We start from the raw sequence: 23,531 nt of genomic DNA, 5'->3' as shown, positions 1-23,531 counted from the left end.
TTTGCAGAAAATGATATTTCATGTAAACACAAAAGTGCTGACTACAGGGTTGGTGATGTCCTCCAGCAATAGTATCGCCCTAGTAGTTGTAAAAACTCATAGTCTATACCGCACATGATCTTTGCCTATTAAAAGTCAGGCAAAAAATTTATCTTGATCGTGTTCGTTGTAGTTTGTCTTTTTTGTATGTTTGTTAGTTGTTTTTGGGGGGCAGGGGTAGTCCCGTATCTGTGATACATGTGATCTGTTTTACTGTTCTTTTTTTCTTGTGATTCTTTTATTCTTTTTATGTTATGTAAAATGTTATGTTTATTAATGTTAATCACCTGTGCTCACTATTTCCAAAAAAAAATCCTATGATCTCTCTTTGTGATCATTTTCAATCATATGTCCGTCCACGGAGATTTGTTTTCATTATAAGGTACCGTCTTTGACATTGCCCTGGGTAAAATGATAAACGGAGATTTATGGTCTTTCATACCTCAAAAGTTTCTCGGCTATATCTCATTTCAGAGTTGTTTCACTTCGTTGAAATTATAGCCGAGAGACTTCGTCTCGTATGAAGAATCATATGTAATCTTTAATAATTCAGACTTGATCATGCTGATATTTCTGTTTTTCACCTAGAAATATGATTGTTCATCCTCTTGTATCATTCTTACGTATTCCAAAGCAGTAAACTGCCTAACTTCATAAGAATTAGTTATCCTTACAAATGAGTTCGTGCGTTACAATTTAAAATAGTATGTTTTATATAGTTATATAAAGCATCGACTGAAAAAAAAATCATTTTTTTTTTCAATTTACAATTTCTTCAAATACTAGTAATTCACAAAGTTCATGCAAACTAGGAACATAATTCTGCGACACACAGACTTGAAAAACTTATTCAAGTTTACTGCAAAACTATAAACGAAAAAATGAAAATGCAACATAGATCTAGAGGAACCCCATAGAATATAAAGTTGTCCATTTGGTCTAAGGTTTAACTTTCCTACACAATGAACAGAAACATGAGAAAAGTAATGGAGAAAATGAAAAGAAGATCACAGGAACTGGTCAGGTTTTTATTCCTACACTTTTGTAATTCTAAACAACATATGAAACTTGGATTTTTATATCATATTCTTTTTAAAATCTATAGATTTTAAATAGACTTAATGTACTACGAATTTTGTATGCCTACATTTTGTATAAAACATCCATTAGTTAATACATTTTCAAACTTTCAAATCAATTTACTTAACATGGGAAAATAAGCTTATAAATTAGGCCGTTAGTTTTTCCAATTGAAATGTTTCATATTTTTCATGTCGGGACCTTTCACAGCCGACCGAACGGTATGGGTTTTTCTAATTGTTGAAGGCCGTACGGTTGCCTATAATTGCTTACATCCACTTCATTTGAACTTTGATGGATAGTTGTCTCATTGGCAATCATACCTCATCTCCTGATTTTTATATTAGTTAAGCTAGTTTTGTTTTTCCAAAATATTTTCTTTTCAAAGGTAAACAAAAACGTTACTCCCATTTTTTGGTAAAATCGTTGGTTTTAAATGTTTAACGCAGTTTAAAACTTACGTTTTGTAAAATTAAGAATGGAAACGGGGAATGTTTCAAAGAGACAACAAGTCGACCAAAGAGCAAAAAACAGCTCAAGGCCATCAATGGTTCGTCAACACAGAGAGAAAATCCCGTACACGGAGGAGGGCTTTAGCTGGCCAGAAAACAGCTCAAGGCCATCAATGGGTCGTCAACACAGAGAGAAAATCCCGTACACGGAGGAGGGCTTTAGCTGGCCAGAAAACATCTCAAGGCCATCAATGGGTCGTCAACACAGAGAGAAAATCCCGAACACGGAGGAGGGCTTTAGCTGGCCTATTATCTAAAATGTATACTGGTTCAGACAAACTAAACTCCGAAACATATAAATAAACCAAAATTTAAAAAAAAACATACAAGACTAAGAAAGGCCAGAGGTTCCTGACTTGTGACAGGCGAAAAAATGCGACGGAGTTAAACATGTTTTGTTAGGGGCTTTAACTGACCCTTAAACAAAAATGTATACTTGGTCAGAGAAATTAAACTCTGAAACATATAAATGAAACAAAATAAAAAAAAAAAGCATACAAGACTAACAAAGACTAGAGGTTCCAGACTTGTGACAGGCGAAAAAATACGGCGGGGTCAAACATGTTTTGTGAGATCTCAACCCTCTCAGTATACCTCTAGCCAATGTACAATAAACAAACACATAGCAAAACGTAGTCTAATCTATACAAATATAGCTGTTGGTATTCTAATAATATATTTTCATTTAATGTCATTTCGATAAGCAAGACGACGTTTATATGTTATTGATTATAAAAATTACTTTATAACCCAGTTGTGTTCATCAGTACATAATAAAATTACCCTTACGTTTAATGAGGAAATAAAACTGTATTTAAGATTTTATATGGTAGTTCAGTTCATAGTTATCCAAAATTTAATATCATATTAATCAGTTTACAATATATATTAGCTTCATCAAATGAACTGTAGTTAATTCTTTTTTATTTTTTTTTTACAATGTAATACATTAATACCCAGAGGCTTTATTGGTTTTTAAGATTTTTTTACTTTAGTCAGAATTTCTTCCTCGGTAATAGACGAATTGAGAATATTCTCAATATTCTGTCGATTTTTTTTTGATTTTTTTTTTAAACAATAAAAAATATTCATCCCTGAAAACAGCCCCAACCTTGTCATTAGACACTACACCTACATTATTTAACTTTGTTTGATATTTTCCATAATCCTTTAAAATCAGTCTTACATTTTTCAGGGATTATTTCATGTATTAGCAGTATATATCTGATCATCTTGAAAATATCGTTTATACTCCGTACTTGTTTATCTTTCGTTTATACTCCGTACTTGTTTATCTATCGTTTATACTCCGTACTTGTTTATCTATCGTTTATACTCCGTACTTGTTTATCTATCGTTTATACTCCGTACTTGTTTATCTTTCGTTTATACTCCGTACTTGTTTATCTATCGTTTATACTCCGTACTTGTTTATCTTTCGTTTATACTCCGTACTTGTTTATCTATCGTTTATCTATCGTTTATACTCCGTACTTGTTTATCTATCGTTTATACTCCGTACTTGTTTATCTATCGTTTATACTCCGTACTTGTTTATCTATCGTTTATACTTCGTACTTGCCTTCTTCATTGAGATTTTTTTCAAATGACTTATATTTTCTTTCGCTTGGCTCTCTGAAAAATCTTTCTTTTAGATGCACATTTTGTATTATATCAAGGGTTGTTTTCAAATGACCTACATTTTGTAATATTTTATGAATTTAACATGGCATACCAAATACAGTATCGGATGATGTTTTTTTAAACACTGCACAAAATTATTCACAACTGTATCAATATCAGATTGTCATGCATTCAGTTTCAAAAGCACCTCGTCCAAAGTAGTTTCTATATATTTAATAATATGTGCTTCAATTACTCTTACGCGTTCTATAAACTCTCGTCCGTTTTCTGTTTAATATTATTTTGGTGTTGACCATTTAATTTTTCATTATTAATGCCATCAACTATGATTGAAAAACTTAACTGAAAATGAACATCTGAAAACAGGTGATTAAAATCCTTTCCTTTCTGTTCTTGCCTAGATTTTTTCATGACGGGATACAATTTCTTCCGTCGTGTCTCTACTTTGCCTGGCAACTCTCATTGAAACCGAAAAAAAAATAACAAAAATACTGAACTCACCGGTAAATTCAAATAGGAAAGTCCATAATAAAATGGCAAAATCAAAAGCTCATCTGTGATTTTTTTCTGTTAAATAAACTGACAGAGTTTGTAAACTTTGTACGGTTTGAATGTGTATATTATTGTAAAAACACGCGTCTATTGTTGCAGACTTTTTCATGCCCGTCATATGTCTTTCGGTTATTTTTGTCGTATGTTGCTATTAAGGTGTATACCCCACATTTCTTTTTATACTCATGAGCTTAATCAGGGTAGTTCGTGTCAGAAACTTTGGAAGACCATACAATCAAATAGTTCTTAATAGAACATGAAAATCTGTCCATGGTATTGAAAGATGTTATAATACATTGCAATCTCAGATTTAGCCTTTTTTAAACGAGAATCGAAAATTAATAAACAGAATGTGAATTTGGCAACTTCGAAGAGAAATCTTCTGGTTTGTTACAAGTATGTCTGTCGGCAATTTCGAAGAGAAATCTTCTGTTGTGTAACAGGTATGTCTGTAATCATATATATAATCAAAAGCTATCTTGATAATGTGTTGTTCGCTGTTGTTTGTCTTTGTGAGTTTTATTTCTATGTTTTGTGAAGTTTCTTGATTTTTATGTGTTGGTTGATGTGGTATATTGCAATGTACAGTGTTTTATTTCTATGTTTTGTGAAGTTTCTTGATATTTATTTGTTGGTTGATGTGGTATATTGCAATGTACAGTGTTTTATTTCTATGTTTTGTGAAGTTTCTTGATATTTATTTGTTGGTTGATGTGGTATATTGCAATGTACAGTGTTTTATTTCTATGTTTTGTGAAGTTTCTTGATATTTATTTGTTGGTTGATGTGGTATATTGCAATGTACAGTGTTTTATTTCTATGTTTTGTGAAGTTTCTTGATATTTATTTGTTGGTTGATGTGGTATATTGCAATGTACAGTGTTTTATTTCTATGTTTTGTGAAGTTTCTTGATATTTATTTGTTGGTTGATGTGGTATATTGCAATGTACAGTTTAGTTCGTGTTTCCTGTTATCCATTTTATGTATATATCTGAAGGCCGTAGTGTAACCCATAGTTGTTAATTTCTGTGTTATTCTGTCTCTTATGGAGAGTTGTCTCCTTGGAAATCATACAACATCTTTTTATTTTTATAAATATCTATTTACTTAACGCAAACTACTCTTACTTGTTTTGATTGATTGTTTTAATACATTTTTCCATATCATAAGAGACGAAAATTGGATATAATTGGTATTCGCTCTAATGCATACGATTTCTGTGTAATCATAAAGATTCATACACATTGTCTACTTCTGTCTAAATCTCTCGTTAAAGGATTTTCCAAAAGATTTTTGTAATATAAATCAATTTGTAAGGCACAAAACTTCAAAAGGTTAGCAGCAGAGGTAGCGCCGTCATGTAGTTTGGACAAAACAAATAGCACAGACAATTATGTGTAAGTATGACCTTCAAGACTGTATATCGAACTCTTGCTAACGTTTAAATTCCTTACTAACCAAAGTAATTCATAAAATTAATGGCAATCCATACCAGACATAAATAGTATTTGTAGCAATGAACTTTTCAAGCCCTGGAATAACGAATTGAGAAAACTATTTTTTACGCTTTTTAGGAAAATCGTGACAAAACAAATTTACATTATATCAAATTAAATACAATGTAATCAGTAAACTCAAGCAAGATAAGTTTTATTCGAAAACCTTGGCATTTAAACAAATTTGACAAAAGTAGATAAAAAACGTGCATGCATTTATAATGATAACATCGTGTTTACTATACAATATTTAACACATAAACATTTAATTGTCAATTATCTCTATAAATATTGAACTTATTATGTAATTAACACATCATAATTCCTAAATTAACTCTATGAGTATTGTACTTATTTCGCGCTCACATATATAATAAATAACATAAGAACACACCGGTGAAATCGCGGGGAAATAAAGCGTATGTAAACTGTAAAAAATGTATAACTAGAGAGGCATCAAAAGTCAAAGGTACTTGGGGACCAGGCACATTTGTTCTGCCCTCCCTCTTTTTTCGAAATACCGATTTGTATTCCTTCTGTTTTTCTGTATACTATGAACATAAATATATACTATAATTACTATAACCGGTCACTGATATATTATATATCAGTGACCGCCGTGAATAGTAAAGAACCCCCACCCCAGTAAACTATTGAAATTTATAGTAAAAGAGTAGGTCCAGTAAGACCATTTTTTGGCCCCAAAATATAGCAGTTTTACAAAACTGTTAAAATGTAAACTTTTAGTTATTTATTGGAAAGAAGAATGCTTCTGATACATAAATATGGGCTGTTTTTGATAATGCAATGCACATATATCGGGTAATAGCATCATGAAGTCATGCTAAACTTCAGAACTCTTCATCATTTTAGCATTTTAGTTAAATTTTAGACGGTTTCCGTCTTAAATGAAAGTGGCCGCATTTGTGTTCATTTTTAATATCGAAATGTAAGTTGTATTTGATGATAATACATCACATATATAAAGGTTGAGGATGAACACGGGTGGAGCCACTTTCATTTCTGACAAAAATCATCTGAAAAGTGACATTTTTTGGGCATATTTGATAGATTTTTTCATATTTAAGCTAGAATCGGAGCGTTTTAAATAATGAGTAAATCAGTTTTAATCTTTCACATTAACTAATTCAATCAACTGAAAAAGACACTTAAGTAGATTTTTCATATTTAAGCTAGAATCGGAGCGTTTTAAATAATGAGTAAATCAGTTTTAATCTTTCACATTAACTAATTCAATCAACTGAAAAAGACACTTAAGTGTTTAAAAAGAGTCCAAAATCTTTCGTCAGATGAACCTGAACTTTGAGGCCAAATGTATGTAGTATACTGAAATATATCAGTGACTGCCGTGGATAGAAAACTATTGGAATTGGTAGTAAATAGCAAATACACTTTATTTATAGTATATGTGTACATATTCGTTCATCAGTGGCGGATCCAGGGGGAGGGGGGTTCCGGGGGTTGGAACACCCTTTTTTTGGACGATCAATGTATTTGAATGGGAACATGTAGTTGGACCCCCCCCCTCCCTTTTTACTGGATTAGGAACCCATAAGTCCTTGGGACGGGACAATTATTTTAGCGTGATTCTGTATACTATGAACAGGGGCGGATCCAGCCATTTTAAAAAAGGGGGAGGTTCCTAACCCAGGCAAAAGAGTTTCAACTACATGTCCCCATTCAAATGCATTGATCGTCCAAACAAGGGGGTTCCAGCCCCCGGACAAACCCTACCCCCACCCCCTGGATCCGCCATTGTAACACATTCATGTCCAGTGAAGGATGTTTATTCAATATTGTCGACATCGCGATATCTACAATGTTAACACGATATAGTGTCAACATTGTTTACATTGTTTGAACCCTTATATAATGTATACATCGTTGACATCGCGATGTATACAATGTTAAAACGATGTTGTGTTAACATCGTTTACATTGTTTGAACCCTTATATATTGTTTACATCGTTGACATCGTTAACATTGCGATGTATACAATGTAAACACGATGTCGTGTCAACAACGTTGACATTGTTTGAACTCTTATATATTGTTTACATCGTTGACATTGTTAACATCGCGATGATTACAATGTTAACACGATGTCGTGTCAACATCGTTTACATTGTTTGATCCCTTATATATTGTTTACATCGTTGACATCGTTAACATCGCGATGTACACAATATTAAACCGATATCTAGTCAACTTTGTTAACATTGTTTGAACTCTTATATATTGTTTACATCGTTCTTTTATAAGTATACCCCTATAGGTTTGACATTAATACGTAGTTTTGTTTTTTATCGAGTAACAAGCTATGAAAGGCACAAAAAAACCACTAGTGTAAAACTATTTGAACAGGAAAAATAAAGGTCTAATGTAAAAAAAACATGAAACCAGAAACACGTATGAACAATTCAACAAACGACAAATACTGAACGACAGTTTCCTGACTAAAGACAGGTGCAAACAAATGCAGTTAGTTTAACGTTTATATACGTATGACCCGACAATTGTACGTTCAAAGTTCACATTTAGGATTTTGTATATTTCTTTAATCTATGCTTTTTATTATTATTCTGAGTCCTCATTGCGTTTTAATAATTTATTAGTTTATTGTATTTTACGCTATTCAAAAGTTACTTGTATTTTACACTTAGATATAATCCTTTCATTCAGATTAATTATCAAAGATTTATATCTGTCTTTAAGATAAAAGGTTCTGTAACAAAGAATATAGATAATTTGACACTAAGTGATAACTGCCGAAAGCCATTCTTGACAAACTTATACGAAGCATGTTTTTAATCCGTAATCCCCGCTTTCGGCAAAACGCGAATTAATAATTATCTAATAAAAAGATATTTGATTGGTTCATTTTCCGTATGTCAATCAGTCTTTTGAATTTGTATTTTATATTTTTGTTTATGTTGTTATTCAGTTATGTTTTAATATTTGAAATATATGGAGGTGAAATAAATATGTAAACTTTCCAGCGACTTGGACTTTATATCAACTACCGCTAGTTTCCCCCAGAAACTAATTAATATGACAGGGGTGACCAACAACCTGGTCATATACGTACCATAGACTCAATATAAAATATAAACACGATTTTGACACAATATTGTTAGCATTGTTATGTGAACAATTTAAACCGAAAGGTATTTATAAAAAAAGAAGTGGTATGATTGCAAATAAGTAAAATTTCCAGTACATACATACTAACTGGCACATCTATAGATAACCGTATGGCCTTTAACATTGAGCAAAGTTTATATGGCATAGTTAACAATAAAAGACGCCGACATGAAAAATGGAAAACAATTTTAACTATATAACAAACTGCTTAACCATGTTAACTTATTTTAAAAAAAAGAACGAAAAAAAATGTATATACAACAACAACAAGATGTTGACACTTTATTGATAACATTACGATGTATACGATGTTAACGATGTAAACATAAAGGTGTAAACACTATATATACAATATAAACACGATGTTGACACAATATTGTCAACATCGCGATGTATACGATGTGAACGATGTAAACAGAAAGGTATAGACTTTATATATAAATACAATATAAACACGATGTTGACACGATATTGTCAACATCGCTATGTATACGATGTGAACGATGTAAACAGAAAGGTATAGACTCTATATATACAATATAAACACGATGTTGACACAATATTGTCAACATCCCGATGTATACGATGTGAACGATGTAAACAGAAAGGTATAGACTTTATATATATATAAATACAATATAAACACGATGTTGACACGATATTGTCAACATCGCGATGTATACGATGTGAACGATGTAAACAGAAAGGTATAGACTTTATATATATATATATACAATATAAACACGATGTTGATACAATATTGTCAACATCGCGATGTATACGATGTGAACGATGTAAACAGAAAGGTATAGACTCTATATATATAATATAAATACGATGTTGACACAATATTGTCAACATCGCGATGTATACGATGTGAACGATGTAAACAGAAAGGTATAGACTCTATATGTAAAATATAAATACGATGTTGACACAATATTGTCAACATCGCGATGTATACGATGTGAACGATGTAAACAGAAGGGTATAGACTCTATATATACACGATGTTGACACAATATTGTCAACATCGCGATGTATACGATGTGAACGATGTAAACAGAAAGGTATAGACTCTATATATACACGATGTTGACACAATATTTTCAACATCGCGATGTATACGATGTGAACGATGTTAACAGAAAGGTATAGACTCTATATATACAATATAAACACGATGTTGACACAATATTGTCAACATCGCGATGTATACGATGTGAACGATGTAAACAGAAAGGTATAGACTTTATATATATATAAATACAATATAAACACGATGTTGACAAGATATTGTCAACATCGCGATGTATACGATGTGAACGATGTAAACAGAAAGGTATAGACTTTATATATATATATATACAATATAAACACGATGTTGATACAATATTGTCAACATCGCGATGCATACGATGTGAACGATGTAAACAGAAAGGTATAGACTCTCTCTATATAATATAAATACGATGTTGACACAATATTGTCAACATCGCGATGTATACGATGTGAACGATGTAAACAGAAAGGTATAGACTCTATATATACAATATAAATACAATGTCGACACAATATTGTCAACATCGCGATGTCTACGATGTGAACGATGTAAACAGAAAGGTATAGACTCTATATATATATATATATATATATATATATATATATATACACAATATAAACACGATGTTGACACGTTATTGTCAACATCGCGATGCATACGATGTGAACGATGTAAACAGAAAGCTATAGACTCTATATATATATACAATATAAACACGATGTCGACACGATATTGTCAACATCCCGATGTATACGATGTGAACGATGTAAACAGAAAGGTATAGAACATATTGATAGGATACAATGTAAACACAATAACGACACTATAAAGTTGACATTGCGATGTTGACAATATCGACAAAAAATCGTGCACTGGACATAACATACGATTAGTAGTTTAGTATGTTATGAACATTCATATTACTTTTTACTATCAATTTTCAATTTTCAGTTTACTAATCGATCCACGGCGGTCATTGACATATCATATAGACCCTCTCTATTTAACTAACTCTGTGACCACCGTGGATAGTAAATTTGAAAATGATAGATAGCAAATACACTTTATGCATAGTCTTTGTATGATTAATGTACAGGAAAACCAAAACCGGAAGTTTAGTCTGACTTAAAATTTCGTCCAATGACGGAAAAAACCTCCGGACGCATTTTTCATTTTTTTTATTTCTCCCAAAATAACCCAAACTGAATAATCATAAGAATGGATGACAAATGCGACTATACATGGTACCTATAGGACACAGAGGCATGATGATTAATTTATTGTGGAAGGAACAGAAGCGACACACAAAATCAGGTCTTCTCGTTTAATAGTATAGATTTTTCTATTCAGCACAACACATTTAGATCAAAATCGTTTCAACAAGTACAACTATGTTGGCTTTGGTACTCTTTCACGTCGGCTTTCGCCTTGGGTAAGTTAAAAAAAATTTTTAGTACTAATATTTTTCACAAACAATATTGTTTTTCCGCATTGATAACGAATAGTTTCTATGGCAACAATATCATACCACCACGGTTTTTTTTTGTTTTGTTAGTTTTTACTGAATATATGATAAATATAATACTTAACTCAAGTTATATACCTTTTATCACTCAAGACTTGTATTATAATTCAAAGGCTAGACTAAACGGAGTAATTGGCAAAGGACAACCTGAATTTCATGTAAAATAAAAGTGATAAAAAGCTTAATTTGAGTCATCTTTAAATAAGTTATGTTTTTGTTTCTTGCACACCAATTGCGGATTGTGATTTCGTTTTCAAGATCTGTGAATATATTAAAATACAATGAATAATGACGAGTTTTCAACTTTAGAAGAAAAAGTTAAATAAAGGCGTAACAAAATCAGCCCAGTAGTCCGCATGTTTTTGTTGACATCATTTATATGCTCTTTTTCCTTAAATTTACTGTTTACAAAATGTTCAATTTCTTGTAATACAAGGGTTTGTTCGACCACAAATTATTGGTCATAGTTGACACAACTTCATTATAATTTTTGATAAGGCCTCCCAACTATTTTGATTCGAGAGTCACTACTGATGAGTCTGCTATTGACCATACGAGTCTCGTGTAACAAATTATAAATATTCTTGATGAGTTTTTACATTGTGAGCATGTCAGATAACATGGATAATTCATAAACATCGTCATTAAAAATCCAATATTAACAAGTTACAGAATATTCTAACATGATAGATCGGTGTTTAACACCACTTTCCACACTATTTTTTGCTATTTCAGTTTATATTGGTGGAGGGAGCAGGAGTGCCCGGAGAGAACCACCGACCATCTGTAGGAAAACCTGACAACCCTAGTCAATTAAGATAATAAGAGACGAGCGCACCTGCCTCGTGCGGGATTCGACCTCATAACCTCGGTGTTAATAGGCTAGTGAATTTTCTAACAAAACATAATTACAGTTGCAGATACAACATGGGATATACCGGTAGAATGCTATCCAGTGTTTAGTTTTTCTCACAGGTTTCTAGATGTTTGAAACTTCTTTTATGATGGCGATACTTTAAAAGATGTCAGCGAACAAACAGGTGAAGAGCTATGTCAGTATGTGTATATTTTTGTCATTAAATAGTATAAATACAGTCTCGATATCCCAATAGCATGATTTCGGATCCCGGCGATGGAAGAACAAAAATTTGCTCCCGCAAATTTGCAGATTTAACATGTTTCACATTGTTGTGCTTATATTGAGAGTAATTATATATGTATACCAAGATTTTGTCATTAATTGCAAACCATCGGTATTTAACGAAACTAATCTAACTTTGGTAAAATTGACTAAAATGTTAGCCTGCGTGTTTAAACTTAAAATAATGTTTTACAAGCATCCCATTGAATGTTAAAAAGAACAATTAAAACATGTTTTTTGTAAACACCAGATTTTTCTATCTGTGAATTAAATTTAGGAGAATGTTGAAATTGTAAGTACTAGTTTTAGTGCAGAATCTTACCGTAAATTCGGAAAAATAGTACTGGGTTTGAAGCAATAAATTTACGGATATGTGCGGTATACGTAAATAAGCAAACGTCCAAACAACAATACAAATTTGACCTCTTATTTGACATTGTATTACAGTTTTCAAAAACAGACAAACATGGAAATAGAAGATTGCAATTACTGTGAAACCACTAAATTTCGAGAGCGTGACTTTCGTGGGTAGGACAAAAAAAAGCGAATGTGTAAAACATGGATCTTCAATTGAATGAAAAAATCGCGAAAAACAAATATCCGTGAAGTCGTCTATAGTCGTGGTCATGTAAAATTGGCACCATGTTTTTTGTTAAAAAAAAATTTAATATCAGCCGCGTTTACTCAAGATGATGTTTTTCTTTTAGCGTAAGTAAAATCCTCTCCAATTATCCACTACTGTCCTACCTTTTATTGTGTTTGCACTGTATAATCCCGACCTTCACATTTTTCAAGATTATTTACATTTGTATAACCGCCATCTTGGTTTCTATGAGGGTCCCTTATTCCATAACATTTGTTACTCTCTGGTAATATCATTGTCATTGATGATACAATTTCCCGCGCTTTTTACATAAAGATGACGAAAAGCTCCGAGAGACACAAGAAAATTGAGAGCACGTGGAACTCCACGGCAACACTTCCGGTAATAACAATGTCGGATTCCACCATACAAATTAATCTTGGATTATGTGAAGGTCAGGATTATACAGTGCAAACACAATAAAAGGTAGGACAGTAGTTGATTTTTGGAATGATATTTGATTTCGCTAATTGAAAAACATGATCTTTAGTAAACGCGGTCGATATTTAAGAAAATTTTGACCAAAAATATGGTGCCAATTTTACGTGACGGCGACTATAGAAAGGTCTAAACTCGAAATGAAGTATCCGCAAAAACAGGTTTTTTTTACAGAATCACTGCAATCTCATATTCTATAGATTTATACGTTAATATTGTATATTGCATTGCAGACATTTGAAGACAAAAGGAGGCGGGAAAATGTAAAAACACAGATTTTGCTGCTGAAATGTTGGCTGAAATAGAAAGAGCTGTTTGTATTGAGTATAAAAAAAAGGTTTGTATATCATTATCATTAGATAATCGAATAAAATTGAAATATTCTATGGTTATTCATAGCTTCTCATTTAGAGCTGACATATGTGCATACACTCATGTTTATTTATTTGTTTAAAGATTTTATATTTAAGCATGTCTTGCTGTGTGATTTACATTTTGTTGTATTGCATCGACGAATCTGTGTATCTAATCAATGACATTTATATTTCCATGTTATTGTCGAGGTACAGTATACATGCCGTCAAAGATAGTACAATTTTGCATACAACTTTTGCTAGTTGAATTTTAACTGAAATCGAAAAATTATGAAGGTATCTCATTTTGGGCCAGGTGAGCTTTTCTCATTACTTGACGTCCAGCGTCCGTCGTCGTCCGTCGTCGTCGTCGTCGTCCGTCGTTAACTTTTACAAAAATCTTCTCCTCTGAAACTACTGGGCCAAATTTAACCATACTTGGCCACAATCATCATTGAGGTATCTTGTTTAAAAAAAAAATGTGTGCGGTGACCCAGTCAACCAACCAAGATGGCCGCCATGGCTAAAATAGAACATAGCGGTAAAATGTAGATTTTGGCTAATAACTATGAAACCAAAGCATTAAGAGCAATTCAGACATGGGGGTTAAATTGTTTTGCAAGTCAAGATCAATCTGCCCTGAAATTTTCAGATAAATCCAACATCTGGTTGTTGGGTTGCTGCCCCTAAATTGGTAATTTTTAAGGAAATTTTGCTGTTTTTGGTTATTATCTTGAATATTATTATAGATAGAGATAAACAGCAATGATGTTTATCAAAGTAATTTCGCAAATAAGTCAATATGATCAAAATGTTTTCCTCTGTAACTAATGGACCAAGTTCATTATAAATAGAGATAATTGTAAGAAGCAAGAATGTTCAGTAAAGGAAGACCTACAAACATATTACCATCACCAAAACACAATTTTGTCATTAATCCATCAGTGTCCTTTGAAGTCTCCATAGAAGTGAGAGGTTTTGCTAGCTTTAAAACCAGGTTCAATACATCATTTTCTACATTAGAAAATGTCTGTACCAAGTCAGGAATATGACAGTTGTTATCTATTCGTTTGATGTGTTTGCACTTTCGATTTTGCCTTTTGATTTTGGACTTTCCTTTTTGAATTTTCCTCGGGGTTCAGTATTTTTTGTGTTTTTACTTTTTGTTTAATATGCACATAGACCAAGGTGAGCGACAAAGGCTCTTAAGAGCCTCTAGTTTGAATGTTGATACCAGTGTTTTATATGCATTGACTTCATGTTCGTCTACTATTTCATATTGAGGCTATATTTTCTTGTCTGTTTGATATGGTGCCAGTAGAAAATAGTAAACAGAAAGTAAATTTGATTTCCGAATTGAATTTCGACTATTTAAGCTAAAAACAAGTTGTTGCTTAAAAAAAGAAATATAATAAACATCCGATTGGAAAAATGTAAATCCGCTAAGAATGAAAGAAATACTGAGTACAAAGCAACCTGTTTAAGATAAGTTTCAGACCAATTAACTTTGTTTCCTCTCTAATGAAATCCTCTTTAAGCATAGCTATTCAATATCTTTTTGTCGAATTCTCTGGTAGGGTGAATCGTTATACCAGGATATTGCTGTTTGACTGTTAAAATACATGGCACATGTTGAAACAAGAAAGAATCGGATTGACCCTCAACGATATGCCTAGATATTATGCTTTTGTCATCTGTTTGAGTAAGAATGCATTTCGTTGATTAAGAAAATAGCCGTGTATAATCATATGACATTGAAATGTGAAGGTCATGAAAACTTGTGTTTTCGACTAGATATAATAAAGCATATAGTAATCCGTTTATTCTATACAACTGTACAAATAATGATTTAAACATTTCAGACATTCAAGGTTTAACACCATGCTACAATGAACCAGAGTTCAGATCAAAATTCGTGGAATGTGTACAAGGTTCTTTTACAGGCCATAATCAATTTACGTGTTGGTAAGTTTTACTTCAGGCAGTATATCAACGATTTACGATCAAATTTGTATTTCAACAATTCTTTTAAGAAATGTTTTCATTTGTTGTCAATTTTTGAAATATTTGTAAATTAATGACATATTTCTTTGCAGATAGATTTTCTTCAGTTTGTAAAATTTTACGTAATTGTATTTGCCCATTTTCATAATAGCACAATTCTATTTTTGTTATAACGTTGGTTTGTTTAAGATTAACGTCCGCTACCGTGAATATTCTTGTGGAGTTTACCAATGTTTAGTATAGTTACATGTCTAAACCATAGAGGAATTCCTCATAATCTAAAACAGTACTATATTCCTTTGGGAGCCCTTGTCTCTTCTACTGAAATTTAATTTCATTTTAAATCATACTTATTTAAACGAAATAAAAATTAAAAGTATTCTGGAAATTTGATATTAAAAATCCTCATTGGTGGCTGCATGACAAACCGATATAACAAAAACAGGGACATATGATACATTACATTGTATGATCTGATTAAATGTACTGGAAATTCTTGATTTTGAATAACAGATTTGTTGACAGCCTGAAAAACTGTGCTTCTATGTTACAGCAGTGTGGAGACAAGCAACAAGCATATGTCTCGCCTGCTTTAGTCTTGATTAGATTTATGTTGAAAGTCTGTAGTATAAAGGTTTTCCTACAAGTATCACATAAACTTAACATCATCAAAATTGTATGAAAACGGTGTTACCGTCAGATGACCCATGCCAGAGAGACAGACATGTACACCTTTCAATCATTCCATACACCGCTATAACTGACCTATTACTTATACATATAGTATCCCGGAAAAAGTCCAAACCTAGAAAATGAACATTGGCAAATGAACCATGAAAAAAGTAGAATAACAAAAATACCGAACTCAGAGGAAAACTCAAAACGAAAAGTCCCTAATCAAATGGCAAAAAAAAAATCTCAAACGCATCAAACGTATGTATAACAACTGTCATGTTCCTGACTTGGCTATGGTACAGGCATTTTCTTGTGTTGAACGTGGTGAAAATGAATACAAAGTCAGATGAAACCCACCAGTCGGACATGTACACCTTACAATCAATCAATATACCAAATATAGTGAACCTATTGCTTATATTATCTCAAATACGGACTTGACCTCTATTTCTCACTGGGTTTTATTTCAAGCACTCACTGAACCATGAAAATGAGGTCAAGGACAATGTACATGTGACGGACGGAAACTTCGTAGCATAAGGTATATGCATACAAGGTATGAAGCATTCATGGCTTCCGCTTTTCTAAAATATAAAGCCTATTATAAATAGCTTACGCCTTCGGTTATCTTTTCACGTATATATCTTTTTGAACCCTCCCCCCCCCCTCCCTCTCCCCAAAGACTCATGTAGCTTTTCCGTTTGTACAGGACATTTTAAAAGTTCAATCAGCATCTGTTTATAATAATATATTGTATTTATATGTTCTATATAACAGAAAACATTTTAGGAGATAATCGGAAACTCTATATTATTTAAACAAAATATGTAGAAGGGCCTTTTCCATGACTGTATTCAATCGGACGTCATGGATAAAAACTACTTCTAACCTTAACTTTTAAAACAGTGTAACAAAAATGGAAATCTAAAATAAAACGTTCTAATTTCAGTAAAAAAAGGACTGTGGTTCGTTTATCTGGATTCTCACAAAGACGTGTCCGTGTGTCCTGTAGAATATTGTAACTAATCAATAATAGCATCATTTTATAACAAAAAATTAAAAACAATCTATTTTGTTATGATGAACTGAATTAATAAATGATATAACAGTAACATTTTATCTTCTCACTGTTGAACTCGAATTGGCAGAAAACGGCAAGTCCCTGGACTCGCCTCCACAAATACTTATTGAGAACTTTGATAAATATTCGTTGATTGGTGAAAAACGTTGTACTTTCGCTGGTATTGGATTTCTCTGTTTTGTCAATGTATATGTACAAGCATATATATAATTTGTACTTTAACTTTGTACTGTACGCGCGGAATCTACGAAAATAGGTATCTCATGGATATTGATGAATCCACGATAGGCTAAGTAAGACCCTTGTCACACCCTTTTCTTTTAACCAAGAAAGAATGATGATGCTGAATGACTCATCACTCGCGATGAATTGTTTGTAAATCGTGACAGTTTTCAAGCACCTGATATCACCCCAGGTTTTTGTGGGATTCCTGTTGCTCCGTCTTTAGTTTTATATACTATGTTTTGTGGGTTTCCTGTTGCTCCGTCTTTAGTTTTCTATACTGTGTTTTGTATGCTGTTTGTGGGGTTCCTGTTGCTCCGTCTTTAGTTTTCTATACTGTGTTTTGTATGCTGTGTATGGGGTTCCTGTTGCTCGGTCTTTAGTTTTCTATTCTGTGTTTTGTATATTGTTTGTCTCCGTCTTTAGTTTTCTATACGGTGTTTTGTGGGGTTCCTGTTGCTCCGTCTTTATTTTTCTATACTGTTTTTTTTTGTTGGGTTCCTGTTGCCCCGTCTTTAGTTTTCTATACTGTGTTTTGTGGGGTTCCTGTTGCTCCGTCTTTAGTTTTCTATACTGTGTTTTGTGGGGTTCCTGTTGCTCCGTCTTTAGTTTTCTATACTGTGTTTTGTGGGGTTCCTGTTGCTCCGTCTTTAGTTTTCTATACTGTGTTTTGTGGGGTTCCTGTTGCTCCGTCTTTAGTTTTCTATACTGTGTTTTGTTGGGTTCCTGTTGCTCCGTCTTTAGTTTTCTATACTGTGTTTTGTGGGGTTCCTATTGCTCCGTCTTTAGTTTTCTATACTGTGTTTTGTGGGGTTCCTGTTGATCCGTCTTTAGTTTTCTATACTGTGTTCTGTGGGGTTCCTGTTGCTTCGTCTTTAGTTTTCTATACTGTGTTTTGTGGGGTTCCTGTTGCTCCGTCTTTAGTTTTCTATACTGTGTTTTGTGGGACGTTCCTGTTGCTCTGTCTTTAGTTTTCTATACTGTGTTGTATTGGGTTCCTGTTGCTCGGTCTTTAGTTTTCTATTCTGTGTTTTGTATATTGTTTTCTTTTATAGTTTTTCATTTGCTTAAAACCCTTTAAATGAGTTATCTCCCTGTAGTGTTAGGTACCACCTTAAACCTTTTAAATGGTTTTCAATGCTCTCTGTTCAACTTCATTTTTGTTTTGATCCTAGAGCCACCGATGGGTGTCTATTGTTACAAATCATAAGCCAAATAGAAAGTATTACTTGACCCAAGGTCTTTAGTAAAGATAGCAAAATTCATGTCTTGTTATAAGAAAAGCATAAATTTATTTGAAACACAAATTGCAGCAGCATGATGGATGTATACCCCTAGTTCCAATATTTAGGAATTTGTAGTAGAAAGAAACAGTATTTTGTGATCTGCACTCCTTTTCTTTTGTTTTTGTTTTTTTAATTCTATTTACAGTTTAATGCCAATTTATGTCGAACGGAACTAAACAGTTCAGTCTTTCAATTGGTGTTGTAACCTTGACCTTTGACCAAGTGACCTCACAAAGTTTTCTATTTGAACCATATTATTCAAAAGATGACAACTGGAAAACAATATTTGACCAGTATCTAAGTCTATATATTTTTTTAATCAATGGCTATTGACCTTTGATCTCAAAATCTATAGGTTGTTTTTTGCAACCAAAGGCGCATTACTTACTAAAGATTGGAAAAATCTGATTTATGGCTCATAAAATATCTTCTAGCAACTAAACTTTCCCAAAATGTAAGTCTTCTTAAAGGTACTATGACCTTTAACCTAGTTACAATAAAATCAACAGCATTTGCTTCCATGCGTTATTTTCAAGCTATGTTTGGTGAAGGTTGGACATATTGTTCAAAGGTATCTTCCTGAAACCTTTACTTTGGACATAATCAAACATAGTTTCATCTGGAAAATATTTTATTAAAATATTAGTCTTATCAACTAAGAATATGAACTTGGCCTTTCACCTAGAGACCTCACTATCAAAAACAGGTCTGTGTCATCACACGGGGCATTACAAAAACCAAGTTTGGTAAAGATGTTGGTATGGCTCAAAAGATTGTGTGCACAAGGTGGGATGTTTCTGTCTAAAGGCCAAGATGTAGCATGATATAAGGTGATCTGTGACAACGTGAATTAGAGGTACACAATTCCGTAGGTTTATTGAGATTCTGAAAAAGTTGATATTCAGCTCCTGGATTTGGAGGTGTAGCAGATAAAAAACATTCACTATGATCACTATATATTGCTGCTCCAAACTAAATATCTCAAACTGACTGTGACTGCATTTTGATTGCATTTTTACACAAGGGAAGATGAAAAACAGACAACAAGTGATAGCAAAAGCTCGCATTATTTTTTGGGCCATGCGATCTAAAAATACATTCTTTTCAAACACAAATTAACATCTTACATAAATTGTTTGTTGTCTTCAATTTTAACACACAAAAAACACCAGCACTGATATCAAGTGTACCTACAAAAATATACCCGAGACATTTAACAAAATCAAATTAAAAATCACAAATCATAAAAGTCAGTTAATACATGATTTATTAGATCTGTGTATCAACAAAATTTCTAAGATCTTTTATAAATCAACAATTTAATGACACCAAACATTGACAAGAGTTTTCTCATTTTCTTCCACCTGGTCAGTTCAATTATATTTTAAAACCGTTACCCGATATTAAAATCAAAAACTGCTCCAATGAAGCAGCTAACTTCAAGTGTCACACCACCAATTCAACCAATCAGCATCAAGAACATCTTCAAGTGTCACATCACCAATTCAACCAATCAGCATCCATAACATGACATATTCAAACAAGCAGTATTTTTTAAATATATTTTTTTATGCAATTGTCCTTTTCTGGGTTATGTTAAGCTGACTTTACCTTAATTTTAAACACTTAAAAAGCTTTTGTATATATTTAAATGAAATTTACTACTTGTTTAAATTACAAATTTTTTTTATGCTGATAAACAACGATACTAACTAGGATGCACGATATAATGGTTAATGGTAGACAAATTTTAGCTTAATTTACAGTCATGACGACACGTCAACAAAGGTTGGGATGTAATTGAAATCAAATTAAAAGTTAGATAAGTTGACATTAAATAAAAATACAGAATAAACAACTAATGAATTATAAATTGATTAAGAATAATTAATACTTATAACAGCCACTAATAAAAGTGATAACTTTTATAGATTTTGATTGAATGTTTAATCTTTCATTTCAATAGACATATGAAAATATGGTATGGGTGCCAATGAGACAACTCTCCATTCAAGTCACCATTAGTAAAAAGTAAACCATTATAGGTCAAAGTACGGCCTTCAACACTAGATAACATTATTGACAATTTGCTGAATAGGTTTAATTCTGATTACTTAAAATTACATAAATGTTTCATATTTTTATTTTTAGTTAGTAATCTGCTAACATTCAGATATGTGCTGCCTGTGTAATCTGATCACAAATTTAACAAATGTTGATGCTTCCAGGGTCATAAAAGCACTAAAACAGCTCCAAGACTTGTTTCTACAACGCTCATCATAGATGAGCCAGAAACACAGTTTTGGAAACCTTATATAACTTCAAAGCTTTCACACTAAAAGGAATGATTAAAGTTCTTCGTCTAATATCATGATCGTTGTAACAATGCATCTTCCCGTTTAATGGACTTTCTAAAAAAAAATAGCCATCATAATGTTTTAGTTTTTGTATATTTAATGTACTTTTCCAATTAAAAAAAGGAAAATTTTAAATCTTTAAATCATATTAATGAAATTGAATCTTCTGATGATTAAGAAGAAATTATAAGCTTAAAATTGGAATTCTAAAATGACGTTCTTCAAACGCTTTGAGTACACACCCGTGGTAAAATATGAATATATTGTTTGGTCTGTTCCGATTACATTCCCACGTCATGTGGATTTTTTTTATGAATGAGCTACCCGACGTCATTCAACAATGACGTAAGAATATAAGCATTTTACAGGAAAATGCACGATTGTAAAAACCGAAAATCATCACAAGGACGATAACAAACGATGCTAAAATGTGTTATAACCCCCCCCCCCCCCTTTTTTTAACATATAAGTAACATGATCATTTAAATTTATACAAAACTATCTAAATACGCTAGTTTATGACGATATTTTACCCCTAGATCGCTGTCGCTCGAGGTAAAGTATTTAGCATAAATGGTAAACCCGCGGTAAAATCAGTACAAAGTTAAGCCCCAATGAACTATTTCTTAATTATTTTCAATTACAAAAATCAACTATAACATGTATAATCATTTTCAAATCTTATTAATATAGATATTATTCTGTTCTATACTGTAACGTCACTTACTACTCTGTTGATGATTTTCTAAAATATTTTTATTTTTTCTAATATTTCTGTTTATTTAATTATCATTTGTGTTCTCAAAGAGATTTCTGTTGACCCTGATGACAAGGTCACTAATGTTGTTGTTGTCATCACCAGACTCTTTTAACGCAACAGTGCGTCCAGATCTTGAAGCTATAAATAGACATATTTAGATTTAATTGTACGGTTGATACTATGACTTTGAAATAACCGCAGTGAAAGTCATTTTATAGTAGAAGGCAATTTTGGTTTCCTTCTCAAACTAACTCACATTTGTTAACAGAATAAGAAGATGTAAGTGGTCTGATTGCCAATGAGACAACTATTCATCTATTGACAGATATGTTAGCTAGTATGGGTCACCTCACAGATTCAAACATGAGCAAATCCATACTGCATCTAGTAAGCTATAATTATCCTCGACATAATAAGGGTAAAAAAAAAAGCCATTAAGAAAACCAAGGACCTGAGCTATGTGCATGTTATTAATAAAAAAAAATATTTTTTTATAAATTTTCGCTTTTTAAGACCAGTTTGCAGTTTTTCGTATTTTTGCATAAAAAAAAACAAGTATATGTATGCAAGAAGTTTGAAGTTTGAAGACCAAATACAAATATTTAAGGCAAAATTCAACATTTATATCTGTAAATTAATTTCGTATGACTTATGAACATTTAAAAGGTGTTATTTAATAGATTCTGACCATTCATAATACTTTTTTATTTTCAAATAACGGGTTCAAAAAAGTAGCCTTATCAAACTTTCTCCTTAAATAATCAAATGGTTTATTAAAAAGGGTATTTATATCTTTAGAATATCTTGCTGGATATTAACCTTGCGTGTCATTGTGTTACTAATGAAATAGACGCATTCTGCATTTCTGGATCGTACTGGAACCAAATTTGAAATGTAACATATAAATGTACAACGTTTAAGACGATATTTTGCTTTATCTAAATGAGTTTTTAAAATGTATGTGTACGTTTTGTTTATCTCCTGGTCGATATATAAAAGGTAAGGGTTGGGATCTTCAAAAACCTAGTATAATCAGACCACATTTTCATGTGCCTGTCCAAAGTCAGGTTCCTCATCAGTTGTTGTCGTATGTCATGACGTAATTATTTTCGTTATTTTGTATTCCCCTCATATCTTTTCTACATTTGAAAATGCCTTGACCAACTCAGTAATATGACAGTTCTTGTCCATTCGTTTTTGATGCGTTTTGTTATTTGATTTTGTCATGTGATTTTGGACTTTCCGAATTGATTTTCCTCTAAGTTCAGTATTTTTGTGATTTTGCTCTTTATATGCATAACCCAATTGATGAAATTTTAATATCGGTAAACTATTGTTGTCTTTATTGTCGAAAATTACAATTATCCAATGATATCTAAACACAATACACAATCTCCATAACTTCAATCAACCAGCCTTATACAGGTTTTTTTTTTAGAAATATGTAATTGCATTTTTAAATCAGTCGAAATTTAGATTTCTGTTCACCCCGT

The sequence above is a fragment of the Mytilus edulis genome, chromosome 9 (assembly GCF_963676685.1).
Source record: "Mytilus edulis chromosome 9, xbMytEdul2.2, whole genome shotgun sequence".
Taxonomy (NCBI): Eukaryota; Metazoa; Mollusca; class Bivalvia; order Mytilida; family Mytilidae; genus Mytilus; species Mytilus edulis.
This window is presented reverse-complemented; position numbering follows the sequence as displayed.